This window comes from Lepisosteus platostomus, chromosome 24 (genome assembly GCF_059453375.1).
Source record: "Lepisosteus platostomus isolate fLepPlt1 chromosome 24, fLepPlt1.hap1, whole genome shotgun sequence".
In the NCBI taxonomy this organism is placed as follows: domain Eukaryota; kingdom Metazoa; phylum Chordata; class Actinopteri; order Semionotiformes; family Lepisosteidae; genus Lepisosteus; species Lepisosteus platostomus.
Genome location: NC_142634.1, coordinates 18230432 through 18247372, shown reverse-complemented (window position 1 = coordinate 18247372; position 16941 = coordinate 18230432). Strand labels below are relative to the sequence as shown.

Genomic DNA, 16941 nt, shown 5'->3' with positions numbered 1-16941 from the left:
ATTCTATAATCTACAACTACTGCAGCTATAACAATTTCACACCAACATGTTACAAAAATAGTACTTACTTTGCAATGCAGTCTCAATCACTACAGTATGAAATGGATTCATCTTGGCAATACTTTCAGTAGACTTTTGTTCTTTTAAAGACATCAACTAATGCATTAAGACATACAAATAGCTGCACCCAAATTCACTACACATACAGAAAACCTTGTATAATGGACAGCTTAAGTAAACTGCTTTTGGGACATTTTCACATGGAAGGGAATGGAAGACTTAATTGGTGTAACTTCAGTTGCACTGGAACTGCTTGTTTACTCTTAAATAAGTGTATCCATTGTTACTAATGGGAGGCACTGTAGAGAGCATCAGTAAAAAAAGTCAACCACCCCAGATGGAAAAGTACCAGTATGACATTAGCAGCAACCACAAACAGTGAAAAAATAAACCATAGTGCCAACATTACCTCCAGACTGGACTAACACTATTGAGCAGGGTGCATAAAGTAAAAAGCAAAACCTTACTACCCAAGATGCATGAGTTTGCCTACACATGGAGAAAGGCATAAAGGGACAAGCAAGGAGGAAATGACACCTTACAAGGGTGCAATCCCCTCCAGGACTGTAGGAGTAAAAACTCCCTCTATAGGGGATGGTACTGCTAGTCACAGAGGCTGTCCAGTGTGCCTGTTACAACCCCAAGTGTCTAAAGTTGTAACTTCTAGGATGGTTTTGGATGGTGGTGGGTTTCTGGTGAAGAACTTAGAAAGCATGACAAGTTTTGGTGCAAAAGATTTATTTAAAGTGACTGGTACATAAACAGGATAACATGGAACTAGAGCAGTGCCAAATAAAAGAAACAAAAATGAGGCTGGCTAATAGTGAGAAAGCCAACCAAACAAAAACCCAAAACACTCAGGTCTTCGGCATCTGAAACCCTGGCTAACCTTAACTACCCCCAGCCAGCCATATAAAACAAAGGCACTTGGCCATCCTAAACTAGTGTTTCTAATACAAAAACCAATGTACCCGACAACTTCAATACACTAGGGAACTACAACCAAAAGCAAAAAACAAAAGATGACAAAACATACTACAAAAGAACACAAAGGTTGATAACATGTTAGGACAAGGTAATTGCAAAAAAGTTCACACAAAAAAAAATGAAGCCAAAGCTAGACAAAAAAAACCCCAAAAGTAAAACATGAGAACTGAAGAAAACCAAAGCCGAGCCAATCACAACCAAAGACACCTTCATTCTAAAAACCTCTACGTTACAAAGAAAATAAAAGTACATTTTCATTTCTACACAACTGAACAAGGCACAAACCACGCAGGGGCAAAATCTAACTTTCATAAACCCAAACCATTAAAATTCTGTGCTTTACATTGTCAATGCCTAAAAATATATACCAAAGCTTAGATGCCTAAAGAATGCTAATAAACATCCTCTACTTACATCAAATGTACCCAAAAAGTAGGACCTGAACCTCCCCAGTAGTAAAAAAAAAAAATCAATTGTGAAACCAATCAATTAGGAAGCAAAATGTCCAAATAAAAACTACAGGAAAAAGCAGATCCAGTGGCACAATGTACTTAATATAATTAACAGCAACTTATGTTGATGGTGGTGGTACAAGAAAAAAAATTGGTACTTTATTAACATCCCATACAGACAAAAAGACATTCAATACACGAGAACATTCTCTGGCAAAGTATTTACAAAGCCACAACATAAAACACAAATCCTCTCCCATGACAAGAGCTTTCTGTGCAGGTACCAAAAAAAAGAGCCACACTCCGGTAAACTTTTCCTAAATGAGTGGATGGGATTAGTTTTCCTTTTATTCATCCCTACTTAATAGGTTTAATTCACTTTTACTCTACAGCCAAGGCAAGATTTATCTACATGTGTGCACCCATGCAAATAAATCATTGCTTGACCTTAGCCTCTCAAACGCTTTTCAAAATGGCTAAGAATGTGCAAAGTAGCTACCAAGTTACAAAACTTGGAACTCTTTCTCTGTTCCTGCACCAAAAGTCACTGTCTCCTCCCTGCCAGGTGGCTCAGGTGCTTGAGTTACAAGCCAAGGTCCTAACAGCCATTACAAGGCTGGTGTGCAGAGATTCACTTAGAGCTTCACAGCTCCTGTTGGACCATCAAAAGCACCTGAACCTCTTTCCAGCCCACAATTAACCCAAAAAAGACCCCCCCCCCCTCATTTTTTGCCTGTCATTAGAAACTTCTACAGCAGCTTTAATGATCCTCTGATGTGCCCATTGGCTTCTGGGATGGGAACAGATTCATCAAGATCTTTGCAGACAGAACCTGCTACCCAGTCTGCTGCATCTGGGCTCCTGTCCTGGTGAAGGTCTTCTCTTGGCAGCAAAGGCCTGGTCATCCCCCTGACAGCAAAGAACCTGAAGAAAAAAAAACACTAGTCAGAAATAGTCCAGCCTACATTTCCACTTCCAACACCCAGTTTGACCTAAACTACTATAAATGTTCAGTACTACCTTTTCAGGACAAACCAACAAAACCACCCTAAAATGTGATAAAGCAAAAAGAGTGCAGAACTCAAGTCCATTTCTAATACCTTGTTTAAAGCATTTAACATTCCCACACAAGTTCCCAAAAACAGCCAGTTAAACCTCTCCCTTCCCTCAACCTTGAGGAACTAAATTGTTCTTGAATACTTACCAAGGACATAAATCCACTTGCTTCTCCTCCTAGGTGTGCTAGCTTAAGACAAGACAATTAAAACAGTTAACATTCTCAAATATTCAATTCCTCATTAAAAATGCAGGGTTTCAGATTCCTCCACATTCCTCAGATAACAGGATCTTTCATGTTAATTTAAAGTAAAAATGTTTAGGCAAGAAAAAGTTGTTTGTACTATACAACTCCCATGCACATGCCAACAGCTGCCTAACCAATATACTCAATTATCTAACTTGACATGCAATCTCCACAACTGTACCTAAACAAATCAACATATACCCAAAGTACTCAAATGAAACCCCATGTACCCAGTGTACTCAAAATGAGAACTTGCCTCACTCACCTGACTGGATCCTCTGATGCTGCCTTTAACTTGCAGTCTTCAGACAAGCACACCACTCTAGCAGACCTTCACTGAAAGACCCCCGCGACCAGCCCCATCTGTGCTCCACTCCTGGGCGATGAAAGAACCTCCCTCTGAAGCCCAAGCTTGCTCATCTCCTCTAGCAGCATAGAGCCTGAAATGGAGAGAAGGATTCAGACCAGGTCCTCTGCACTTCTTAGAAACAGTCAAGCCAGCATTTCCACTCCCAACATGAACACAGTGCAGCACCTGTCCAGGACAAACCAACAAGAAAACACCCAGCAGAGAGCCAAGAAAAACCCCCTAGTCAAGGGTTCTTGGCACAGGATCCAGTGCAGTTCCTCCCCTGGGAGAAGAGCAGGTCCTGTGCCAACACCCATCAAGAGAACCTGGCTGACATGTGGTCTCCACAGAGCTGTAACCAGCAAGAAATCACTGAAGGGAGCAGCTGGTGTGCCAAGTCACCATTGTACTGCTCGGTATTTAAGTGATTTATTTACATGTGTGCACCCATGAAATAAAATCACATACAAAAGCACTGATTCCATCTTTCAGAGCCAGAATGACAGCCAGTCAAGTGCACATTAGTATACAAATACCTCAACCAAGCAGGGAGGAAAAATTACCCAGAAGAAAGTCAAAGAAAAACTACACCACTATGACTCTAGATGTTTAGCACATTAAAGCATGTGCTCTGCCAGAAGATAAACAAGAGCTTAACCAAACCAAAAGGAGCTTTTTACAAAATGTCTTACAAGCAAGGACAAAATTAAGTGTTTATATTTGATTTAGACTTGATTAGAGAAATGAGTTATTGGAAAGTGAAACTCACCAAATCGCTCCAGGAACAAGGTCCTCCTAGACTTCCTTTGCAACAGCTCCAAGATCCATAGGCATCCAAAAGAATCTAAAAAAGTCTCACCCAGCATATAAAATGCTCATACTTTACTTCCATGACATTAACAGATTGGTGACTGGCTATGAAAATTAACTGTTCAAACCAGTTACACAAGCAATAAATAGAGAAAGACATTTATCTAAAACCATCAAGCTTAGATTCCACTATTGTATAACCAAGGTAAAAGGGAATGACCAAGTCCATTAACATTTTTATTCATGTAGACCAAACACATGGAAATAAAACTCATTTTAAATAAAACCATCATCTTCTATTAAAAGGCAGTACAGATTTCATACAAGTCAAAATCTCAAAAAGTTTTACACCCAATTAAATAGTGGTTGATATTCAGGCGTTTTTAAGCACACTAAAATGTGTACCTAGGGCTGTAGAAATGTGACTTAAAAACCAAATTAAAATTTTTGGTTTTACATAAAGAAAAATTCAGGGCACCCCAATAATCTTGAGATCCACAGGAATGAGACCAAAACACTGACCATGTTCAGTACTAAACGGCTGCATCCTGGACTGAAAGGTTTTTAAAGCTTAAACATTCAGAACAAACTCAAAAGCACACCAGCAGCACTCAAAACCTAGTGATGGGTCACAACCAATGGATTTAAACCTTCCAGCCACTTCATGCATTCTACCATCAGGGTGATTACAGCCTGCACACATACAGATCAAACCAAGTCTTGCATTCCCCAATGAATAGAAACTCCTCAAAGTTCAGGTTTGACAACCACTTTGCACAAGTTGACACTTTTACAGCCACATCTCCTTTATGACCTGCTGTACAAGATACTCTGGGCAAAACCATGCACCATTTTGTATAGTATACATCAGTACTACACTTATACACAGAACAATAAAACTTAATGTAGCAGTTAGTATTGTTTTAAAAAAGTAAACATCCACAAGAAGAAAGTCCTCTAACAAAAGCATAAATATTATTGCAGCTCCCCCTTTTCACAAAGCACAGCACACATCCACTTCCAGACAGCTGGAAACTCATCCCTCCCCTTTCTGCACTAAAACGGACAGCATTACTTTCAGTGCTAAACTTTTGGTTTTAGGCATCTTAATCCTAGTCTAAAGCATACCACATCTGTAAGTAACTCAGGTGCAGATTTAGACTTGATCCTCTGCACCTTTTAGAAACAGTCAAGCCAGCATTTCCACTTTCAACATTTTCACAGCAAACCTTGTTCAAGAGAAAACAAACAAAAACACCCTGAAGAGAGCAAAGAGGAAACCTCCCAGTCCACAGGGGAGGGTTCAAGTGCCGTTCCTGTGCCAACACCCATCAAGAGAACCTGGCTGATATGCCATCTCCTCAGAGCTGTAACCAGCCAGGAGTCTGCTGGTGTGCCAAGTCATTCTTGTGCTGCAGTGCATCTAAAGAGATTTACTTCAAAGTGCACCCATGAAATAAATTCAGGCTTTCAGAGCCAGAAAGACAGCCAGTGAAGTGAGACACTGCTTAACCAAGACCGACAAGCATTTCCAAGAAATAGACCAACAGCTCTACTAATCGTGTGGATTAAGCTTAAGGATGCTTAAAATTGCCCACCAGAAATCACAAAACTAAGCCTCAAACTGAAAAGACATTTAAACATTTTGTATAAGCTAGCAAGACTCGTTTCCTAGTTCTAAAGGAGGCAGGAGCCTTAGTAATCAAGCTCTAGTTCTCAATTTCAGTTACAACTCTTGACTCATGTTTTCACCAAAACTTAGCTAACATAGTATTACAGACTCAGCAATACACCTAGATGGGTTTTCTGCCTTCAACATGGACAGAACTACAGAGTCTGGTAAATCCAGAGGTGGGGGAGTTTGCATTTTTATTAACACATGGTGCAACATCTTCCATCATGAAACACTGCTCACCCACTCTGGAATTTCTAATGATCAAATAACACCCCTTTTATCTGCTGAGGGAATTTAAAACTTATTATAGGTAGATATTTTGATCCCATGAGGGAAATTGCAGTTCAACAGCAGCTAAAGTGAACAGCATTGTAATGAATGATTCAATACAATCAGTACAGTGAGAAGTGCACTAAGTAGAGTTACTCACAGTCCAGAACATACAAAGAATAAACCAAAACAGTACACAAAGTTGTATTGCACAATTCCCTGGCATATTGCACGAAAACAGATGTAGCCATTTACTGTTCAGACTGTTTATGACTGCCATCTACATCCACCCCCGACTAATGGCAAAGAAGTGCTAGAGGTACTGTACCCTGCAATAAGCAGGAATCTGCACATCCCGACAACCTTTATCATCTTGGGTGACTTTAGTCTTACAAATCTCAACCCCATTCTCCTGAAATACCAATCAGCAAGTCCCCCTCCCAACGAGAGGAGAAAACACTCTGGACCACGTTTGCACTAACATTCAGAATGCTTACAAGGCCATACCCCTCCCCCACTGTGGAAACAGACCACAATCACCATTTCTCCTCCCCACACACACAGACAGCTGCACAGGTGAGTGAAACCAGCAGTCAGGACAGTGAAAGTGTGCCCTGAAGGAGCTGAATCACTCCTGCAGGACTGTTTTGAAGGCACTGACTGAGGTGTTTTTAAAAGAGGCAGCCACACAGTATGTATCGACATACAGGAATATACATCAGTCACTAGCTACATCAAGACATGTGCTGGCTATGTGACAAAAGTAATAAGAGCATTTCCTAAACAGAAACCATGGATGAACAGAGGTCTGCAACACTCAATCGGGCAATAAATCAGAACTGAAGTCAGCCAGTATCAATCTAAAGAAAGGTATTAAACATGCAAAAATCACACTCAAACAGGAACTGAAGTAACACTTCAGCACTATTGACCCAAGGCGCATGTGGCAAGGTATACAGGCCCTCACAGACTACAAAAAGGCAGAACATCTGTCCATGATGCCTCCCTGCCTAATGAGCTCAATGCCTTTTATGCTCAGTTTGAAGCCAGCAACACTTTTTATCCACATCTGGATAAAAAGAAAACACACAGGATTACTATTCATCTACTTCAGCTCAGCTTTTAATACCATCATTCCAGAAACTAGTCAAGAAACTCAATGCACTGGGTCACGACACCACCCTCTGCAATGGGATTTGGGACTTTCCGACAGGCAGACCTCCAGCTGTCAAGCTTGGACACCGCACCTCCAGCATCAACTGAACACAGAAGTCCCCCAGGGTGTGCGCTTAATCCATCGTCCACCTGTCTGATTAAGAAAGTGCAACACAGCCTGAATTTCCCCAAGACGGTTGAAGCCGGCTGAGATATGTCCCCAGATTCTCACCAACTTTTATAGATGCACTACAGAAAGCACACCGGTTGCATCAGTGTAGTATGGCAACTGCAGTATTGCGGACCACAAAGCCCTACAGTGGGTGGTGAAAACTGCCCAGTCCATCACTGGGGTTACTCTCCCATCCAAGTCATTTATGATGGAGAGTGCTTGAGGAAAGCTCTAAGCAAAGACCCCACACACCCCCTAGCAAGAAGACTGCTTGAGCCTCTACCATCTGGAAACCAGTACTGGAGTATTTGGGCCCAGACAGTTTTTACCCACGCACTACACAACTATTAAACTTCCAGCCTCTCACCCATGAGCTGAACCCTCAATCAAATCTAAAACACACACATTGAAATCTACCTCACTTGCCAAGAAGCTCACTCTCCATAAAATGTTTTATCCTTTATTTCATATAGTTGAAGTATGATCTTGCACATTGCCTATTTTCTTATACAAAAGTATTGTTTTTTACTGCTTAACATCCAAGAGCTAGCCAAATAGCATTTCGTTATACCATATACCTGTATATAAGTATAATGAAACTTGAACTCTACACTTCCCAAATCAAAGACAAGATGCAAAAGCTCACAACTCACCGCTGCAGTAGGGACAGTGTCCTGCATGACTACTGTACCTTTGCATGTGTTCCAACATCCTCAGGTGCCCAGCAGATTCACCAAGGGCAGCTTAAAACCCCTCCTTGCTTTCTAGTGTTCAACCTGCAGGACTTCAATACTCACAGGTCACACTCCCAATATCCATTCAAACAGCCAAGTCTGTTCCATGGAAGCTCATTTCCAAACAAGACGTCATCAGCACTGTCTGCATTCAGGTGGGCAGGGACTGGGGAGCACCCATCATGGCATTCCACTCTAAATCACAAACAATATTCCAGAGTCAATCATACCACTCAGCACAACTGTGGTCTAGCCTCATTGAGAGAGAGGCGGTTCTGTGAACATAACTGACCAAGATACCAACACTCTTCTCTTGAGACCAGGAGCTGAAAATTTCAAAAGCATCCTTTTTCCAGTGACAGTCTTCATCTGACAGCTGCCTCTCAGTGCACCAACTGCAAGGACAAAACAGGACTGTCCATTTTCCTCCTCCACACTACCACCATGCAGATGCAGTTTTAAAAGTGCCCCTCACACTGACCTGCATCTCCCCTCTACTTACTTTCAACTCCCCTTGTTCACGGAGAGGAGTCCAAGTCCACTTCCCCAAGCAGTAGCACTCCTTGCTCTCCACCAAGACAGCTATGGGAAAACTGCATCCTGTGGAAAAAAAAGAATCAGACCCCCCCCCCCCCACAGTCATTTACATCGAAGCCAAAAAGATAAGGATAACCGATTAAGCAGAACATGATCTATACTAAAAATGCAAGATGGGTTAGGAGTAAACTAATCAGGCAGTGGGATAATTGGATTACTCAGTTTACTCCACTTCTGGTGATGAGAGGTCATCCATCTGGGAGCAAAAGCCTGGTCAACCCTTCTGGCAGCAGATAACCTAGTAGACAGATTCTGTTATGATCCTCTGCACTTAGAAACAGTAAGAACAATTACTCCCAGCTCCAGTTTTGTACTAAACGTCCAAAATGTTTGTTGCAGCATCTGTCCAAGATAAAACAGGAAAAACACCCTGCAGAGAGTGAAGAGAAAACCCCCAGTCAAGGGCTCTTGCCACAGGGGAGGGATCCAGTGCAGTTCCTCCCCTGTGAGGAGAGCAGTTCCTGTGCCAACACACATCACGAGTACCTGGCTGATATGCTGTAACCAGCAAGGAGTCTACGGAGGAGGCTCTTGGTGTGCCAAATCACTATTGTACTGCTGTGCATCAAAACCAATTTACATGTGTGCACCCACGAAATCCGATGCAAAGCAGTAATTGCCTTACAGAGCCAGTCAAGTGCACATTAGTATACAAATGCCTCAACCAAACAGGGAGGAAAAATTACCCAGAAGAAAGCCCAAAAAAGCTTCACCTCTAGAAACAGTTCAGCATGTTAAAGCGTGACGTTATACACCAGAAGAGATCCAAGAGCTTAACATGTAGCCTACTCCAGAAGAAACTTTTCAGCTTCAGTAAACAGTTCTAACAAGCAAATACTAAAAGGTTATATAGCATCAAGTTTGAAATGGATAAGGTTAGACCGGAAAAGAGTGAAACTCACCTCTGCTCCAGGGACATGTCCTCTATTACACCACCCTTGCACCTGCTCCAAGATCCATGTGCATCCAGGAATTTCAAGGACTGCTTGCAGCACCTCTTCACTTTCTACTGTTCAAACCACAGACTTCATTGCTTACCAATGGGCATCAACCAGTCACACAGCTGGTATCCAGTGAGCTTCCTCTGAGCAGGGTCCTCCAAGCCTGTCACTGCACTGTGCATTCAGCTGGCCAGGAACTGCAGAGCACTGATTGAACTATAATCAAATGCACAGATCTGCATCACTGCTGACCCATCTCAGGAAAAACAGCTACACTTGCACCTCCTCTACTTACCTTCAAACCCACCTATACCTAGGCCTCAAGAGTGCACCGATTAGAGTGACAGCAAATAACATATCCACACCGAAGATGAGGGTTACAGCCCAAGCACGTCGTCAGGCAGTAGGATGATTGGTTTACCCACCACTCTTTCCACCTTATTCAGAGGCTCGGGACTTTCTGTAGATGAGAACTTGAAGCAGGTGGATCACCTCACCTTACTCAGGACAAAGCTAGCCTCCTCTCTTCTGAGCTGGACCATCATGCAGCATGGCATCATGGACACAGACACCACTAACATTGACAGTTCTGGATCTTGTTGCAATACTCCAGGACAGTTCTCACCCTGGACTTAGATGCTGTTGCTTCACTTCCTTGAGATTAGCTTGGATACTGGCTGAAACCAGAAATGAAAATAGTCAAATCAGTTGCAAAAGCAAAAAAGTAGAAAATGAGACACCCAATTAAAAACCTCTAGCTTAACCAACTGAGCCTTATAACCAAGATACATGATTGTTACCAAATCCATTTAAAGTAGTTCACCATGTAGATGTGCTGCACATTCAAGCACAACTTACCCATCATTAAAATCCAACCACCACTACCGAAAAACAGAACTGATTATGCAAAGCTGCATATCCAAATAAAATAGTAATTGAAATTCAATCTTTTTAAAGAGACCCTAAAAATGCATACCTAGTGCAGCAGAATTTTTGCCTTAAACTCAATTTGAGACGAGCCACTTCTGATTTTGCAAAAGTAACAAATTCAAAAACAGCAAGGATCCACAGCAGTAGGAGATCAAAACACTATCCATCTTCAGTACCAAACCGCTACAGCCTTAACCAAGGTGAAAAGGCTTTAGAGCTTAAACAAATTAAACAATTGAAACAAAAGTACATAGTACTTGAAACTGATTGATAGGGCACCACGTGGATTGAGGTCTTTGAGCTGCATCACACACTTGACCATCATGGAGAGAATACTTTGAACACATACCGATTAACCCATGGTCAAACTAAGCCTCATATTCCTCAATGACTAGAAACACCTTTAAAAAAAGCTTTCTAGAAGCTCAGCAGAACCACTTAACCAAGTTTCACAGCCAGTTTTACACCAATAACAGGTTTGTGCTCATGGTTAAAGTACACATCCAGTATAAGAAAGTCCAACAGTCTTCATGTAGCTCTCTCCCTCACAAGGCACAGTACACAACCACTTCTAATCAGCTAGAAACACTCCCCTTTGTGCACTAAACCTCTGACAGGACTGTGCTGGACATTCACAGAATAGTCTCACTGGGTAATCAGGAAGACACCATACTCTTAGTTCCCCCTTTAATTTACTTAATTCACTTCTAAAATTTCAATGTAAGATTTAGTTACATGTGTGCACCCATGAAATAAATCTTACATACTGACAATTCTCTAATTTCCCAGTCATACCATAAACAATTTTGCCAAATCCTCCCCAGTGCTTGCACAACACTTTCAGTATTTGACTTCCGTCCCCTGATTAACCAGTACTTATGCTACAGTGACACTATCATTAAGGCTAAAAAAAAACAAAGAACCCCAGCAGCTCCAGGCTACATCAGAGTCCCCTCTTACCTGGAACAAAGTCAACTTTGGCTCAATCAGCCAGGTGGCTCAGCTGCTCCTGGGAACAACCATCAAAAGGCTGATGTGTAGAGCAGCAGTCAGAAAAGAAAGCTGCTCAAGTGGTGTCAAGCCCACAGCTGCCCCACACAACCTCCCCAATCTACTCTTGAGTGGTAAGGAACTCACTGATCTGACTGGGTCTCAGACATGGTATTTCACTGTTGTTTGAAAACATCTCCAAGGAGTCTCCAAGAGGAGGAGGCTGCTGGTGCTACAACTGCTTAAGCAAGAAACATCAAAACAAAAGCCTACAATAAAGAAACCCACAGTTCAACAGGAAGCTAAACTTGCCCAGTGAATCCCAAAGCCTAGTACAAAAGTGAAAAGGCATTGCATTTGGAATTTGCTAGCAAGACACTCACACCTGACTCCATATAAAGATGCTTTTAATCAAACACTATAGTTTGATATTTCAGTCATCTTTGATTTGGGAAAGTGTAGAGAACCAGTCACAAGGTGCAAAATGCCAAAACTCACCAATGATTAGACAATGTTCTGCACAACCTTCCCACGTGTTTAATACTCACAGAACACTCCCGATATCCTTTCGGACGGCCAATACTATTCAATGGAAGCGTCCATCAGCACTCTTTGCATTCAGGTGGATAGGGACTGGGGAGCACAAATCACAGCATTCCACCCTAAATCACAGAAACATTCCAGAGACCAAGACACTTCTCTTGAGACTAGGAGCATCTGGTCTTCAACCACTGCCACGTGCACCAACTGTAAAAGAAACAGAACTAACCACTCCCATCCTCCACACAGAGGGGACCAGGTTGTGCTGTGTAGGCTGCTCCCAACTTTAAAAGCTCTCCTCACACTGACCTGAATCTCTCCTTTGCTTACCTTCAGCTCACATTGTTCACTCGGCGCAGCCCAAGTTCACCAGCAGTAATGCTTCCTACTCCCCCGTTCTCAGTCTGACAGCTGCCACCTGCTCATTGGAATACACAGTGTAAAAAAAGTATTTCAACATCATTATCTTGCATCACAACACTGGCTTGAATACTGAAGATGCCCAACGGATTGCTACAGTTAAAATTAGTTGCAAAATCAAAGATTCTCAAAATATTCAATTTTCCATGCAGTAAACTAAAGAATGCTTGGCTTTCAGATTGTCCTGCATCTCTGACCCTGATTACAGGGTCTTTCAACTTCAAGTACAAACTAGAAGTAGTCAAGAGTTTGTCATACAACACTATGTCCCATGCCAAAAGCCATCTGCCCAGTACACAAATATACCCCATACAACAGTCTACACAATTGTACGTGAACCCAGAGTACCCAGGTGTATGTACTGTACCCAATGAAAATGTTCCCCATGTAGCTAGTGTACACATTGTAGTCAAACCTGAATCCTCTGATGTTATCAATGACATTCAGACTTGGAACAAGCTCCCCACTCCTCCAGTAGACCTTCATAGAAAGAGACCGGCCCCATCTGCGCTCCACTCCTGGTGATGAAAGGTCTTCCCTCAGGAGCACAAGCCTTCTCATCCCTACTGGCAGCAGAGAGCTTGAAATGGAGAAGGATTTAACCCAAGTCCTCTTCCTTTCTTAGAAACAGTCAAGTCCGCATTTTCACTACCAACAGGGTCCAAGTCAAACCAACAGGACAACACCCTGCAGAAAACAAAGGAAACCCCCCAGTCCACTGTCGTGCCACAGGGGAGCAAGTGCAGTTCCTGTGCAAACACCCATCAAGAGAACCTGGCTGACATGCTGTCTCCTCAGAGTTGTAACCAGTAAGGAGTCCGATTCATCAGGTCACAATTGAACCAAAGTGATTTATTTACATGTGTGCACCCATGAAATAAATCACATACAAAGCACTAATTTAGTCTTTGAGAGCCAGAATGACAGCCAGTCAAGTGCACGTCAGTGCCTCACCCAATCAAGGAGCAAACATCACCCAAAAGAGACAAGACAAATCCAAAATTACACCTCATTTCCAAGTGGATAGCATGTTGCAATGAGGTTCAAGAGTTTAACACTAAGCCTACACCAAAAGTACCTTTTCCTCCATTGTAAAATTCTTACAAGTGAGGGGGTTGTTTGATCAATTTGGACTAAGCAACATGAAAGATATCCGAAAGAGAAGCTCACTCACCAATACTAAATGGTTAGAGCATCAAATTTGGTTTGGATTAGGGAAGACAGGAGAAGAGTGAAACTCACCTCTGCTCTGGGTAGTGCAACTGCTCCAAGATACATGGGCATCCAGGAAATGTAAGGACAGCTTGCAGCATGTCTTCGCTCTCCCGTTTTAAAGTTCTGCACTTTATACTCACGGTAGGGCATCAACAGGTCACGCAGCTAGCATCTTTTCGGCCAGCCAGTGAGCTTCCTCGAAACAGGATTCTCCAGGCCTGTCACTCCACACTGTGCATACAGCTGGCCAGGGACCAGGAAGCACATCACTGCTGACCAAATGCACAAAAAGTTTGACTTGCAACTCACCTTTACCTTGGCCACATGGGTGCACTGATTGGGTTAGGATCAATGATCAGGTCAGCATTGAAGGTGCAGGTTATAGGTTAGGGTCAGGAATTTCAGGCAGTGGGATGATTGGTTTACAGTCTGTGAGTCCTAACAATTTAAGCCGATAAAAAAAAAAAATTGAGTAGATGCATCACCTCAGCTTTATCCATACAATTAGTAAATTCACCACATAAAAGGATCAATGATCACTAAAACAAAACACTATTTTCATCCAATAAAGCTCAGGGCTACAGTAAATCTGATTACACTGGCTTGCAAAAAAAAAAAATCTAGAAAAATTAAAACCTCAAAAGAAGCTATTACTCTTACCTACCACAGTAATACTAACATTTTAAAAGTAAAAAACCACCACAAATCACAGGAGCGTCTTCACCTGCTGCAGCTGGGAACACACTGGCTCCAGGGCTGCCTTATAAAACTCCTCAGGGCGATTAACAGGAGCCAATCCCAACCTGTGCTCAGTGTCCCACCTCCACACCCCCACTGTTTCCAATGACTAAACTAGCACTTGCCACCTCATCTGTTAATCAGATGAGATTTGGATAATTAATGGACTACAATCAACCATAGAGAACTTTCCCACCACTATTAATCCATTAGTTATCTCAAACTAAAAAGGAAATTAACCTTTATTTAAAATAAGACAAGACTGGAGGAACAAAATTACTTAACCATGTGTTCAGCTTGGGAAGACTAGAGAAAGGTATGATATCTGAAACATACTTGAAGTAAAGCAGAAATATTAACCAGTACAGACAATTCTTTCCATATGACTTAATTACATGCAGCACTTTATGGTCCCAGGAACTAGCATGGAAACTGCTGAGCAAGAGACTTTAAGGCAGAGGTCTTAAGTCTGAAAAATTCCTTATCTGGAGCAAGCACAGCACTACCCATTGATTCAAACTAGTTTTAAACCGATACAATGCATGTAAAACCAAAAGATTGAAGCAGGAGGTGTCCATTCGCCTTAAGCTCACATCTCCTACCACTATATGGGTACAGAGTAACAGATTCCACTCTTAGACTCCATCACAGATAAGTACAACTGACACCCCTGCATGTTGTCACATTAAGTCCTTCTGGACCCAAGGCCTGCTCATCCCTTCTGACAGCAGAGATCCTGAAATGGAGAGAAGGATTTAGTCCAAGTCCTCAGCACTTTTCAGAAATACTAAGGAAGCTCAACCCCAAATCCAGGATCGCGCTGAACTTGCAAAATGTTCAGTATAGCACCTGCCCAGGACAAGCTAACAGGGAAACAATGTAGAGAGCAGAGAAAACCCCCCAGTCCAGGGCTCTTTCCACAAGGAAAAGATCCAGTGCAGTTCCTCTCCCTTGAAGAGAGCAGTTCCTGTGCCGACACCCATCAAGAGAACCTGGCTGACATGCCATCTCCTCAGAGCCTCAACCAGTAAGGAGTCTGCAGTGTGCCAAGTCACGGTTGTACTGCAGTGTATCCAATGTGATTTACTTACATGTGTGCACCCATGAAATAAAATCCCATACAATGCAGTAATTCAGTCTTTGAGTCAGAATGGCAGCCAGTTCAGTGCATGACGGTGTAGGAGAGCTTCAACCAAGCAGGGAACAAACCCAGAAAGAAAGCCAAAAAGGTTTAACACATTAAAAACCATGTCATTTGCCACCAGAAGATATCCAAGAGGGGGGGTTGGGTGAGTGAAACCCACCTTTTCTCCAGGCACAGTGTCTTTCTAGACACTACCCTTCCATCTCCTCCAAGATCCATGGGCATCCAGGAAACTTGAGGACAGCTTACACCTCTTCACTTTCCCCACTGTTCAAAGCAGAGGACTTCCATACTCACAAATGGACAACAGGTCACAAAGCTGGTATCCTTTTAGCCAGCCAGTGAGCTCCCTCTGAACAGGATTCACCAATCTTGTTTCTCCACACTGTGGATTAATTTTGCCAGGGATTGGGGAACACTGATCATTGTACTAAAATCAATTAACAATCCACACCAAAAGATCTTGACCTACACCTCCCCTCTACGTACCTTCAAACTCACCTTTACCTTGGCCACAAGAGTGCACTTGAGTTAAGAGCAATAATTGGATCAGCATTAAAGACTCTGGCTGACTGGATTACTGACCAGTATTTTCTGCAAACTGCCCATCACAGAGCAGCCAAGGTCAGGGATTCAGGCAATAGTTAAAATAGACACAGCCTTCCGCTTCCTCAACATTCTTCCTTTGACACGGCAGACGTCCAGGGAAACTGGATCCTTTTGCAATATTCATTAATGGTTGTCAACAGCTCACTAGAATAAACATGTAGCACCAAACAACAATGAATCAAATTCAGTGCATCCAACTCAACACCACTCCAATCCTGATGGATCACGGATCCTAACCCTCAATGCTGGATCCTTACTGGCTGAAAGAAAAAAAAAACAAATCCGTGTCCTGCTCACCCAGGACATAGATGCCCTTGCTTCTCTTCCTTGACATTAGCTTGCAAGCTTCTGAGGCAAGAGATTAGAATTCTTCAACTTGCTTCCCCGTGCCACACAAATACTCAGATCTTTAGGTCAATTTACAGAAGACTAACATTCCTAAAGTAAAGGGGAAAAATAGTTAATGGAAGATATTTTTCCCCATCTGGACATGGGGTACATACAAGTACATCTAATGCACACCTAAATAAAACTACCAGTACTTCTACATAAAAACAGTAACAAGTTTACAGTACAGAGAATTGACAGACATTTCAAAGTTGTATACCCAAACAAATAGTGGTGGACAATGCTTTAAGAAAATGCCTCAACACACAACGAAAGAGGTGCAGTAAGTTTGCATTTACTACAAAAAGAGCAGAAAGTCCCCCCCCACCTCCAAAAAAATAATTAGGTTCCACAGCAGTACAAAACTAAAAACACTAACCATCTTCAGTACCAACAGCAGCAGCCTTGACTGGAGTTCCATAAGAGGGGAACGGTTTGAGTTTTAACACTTAAAGTTGATTTC

The 16941-nt window shown here is 42.3% G+C and overlaps 1 long non-coding RNA gene across 8 annotated transcripts; it reads right to left on the bottom strand.

Moving 5' to 3' along the window:
• Positions 1–781: 781 nt before the first annotated feature.
• On the bottom strand, positions 782–12611 carry LOC148641866 (uncharacterized). 8 transcript variants are annotated; one of them, XR_015929735.1, is made up of 8 exons: positions 11573–12608; positions 11396–11444; positions 8470–10182; positions 8260–8362; positions 8031–8162; positions 3068–3242; positions 2704–2745; positions 782–2423 (listed from the first exon to the last, which is right to left on the bottom strand). It is a non-coding gene; the product is annotated as an uncharacterized LOC148641866 (long non-coding RNA). The 8 variants fall into 8 exon arrangements; XR_015929736.1 differs by having other exon boundaries at positions 11974–12050; XR_015929739.1 differs by having other exon boundaries at positions 8470–8567; positions 8723–12611.
• Between the last annotated feature and the right edge of the window lie 4330 nt (positions 12612–16941).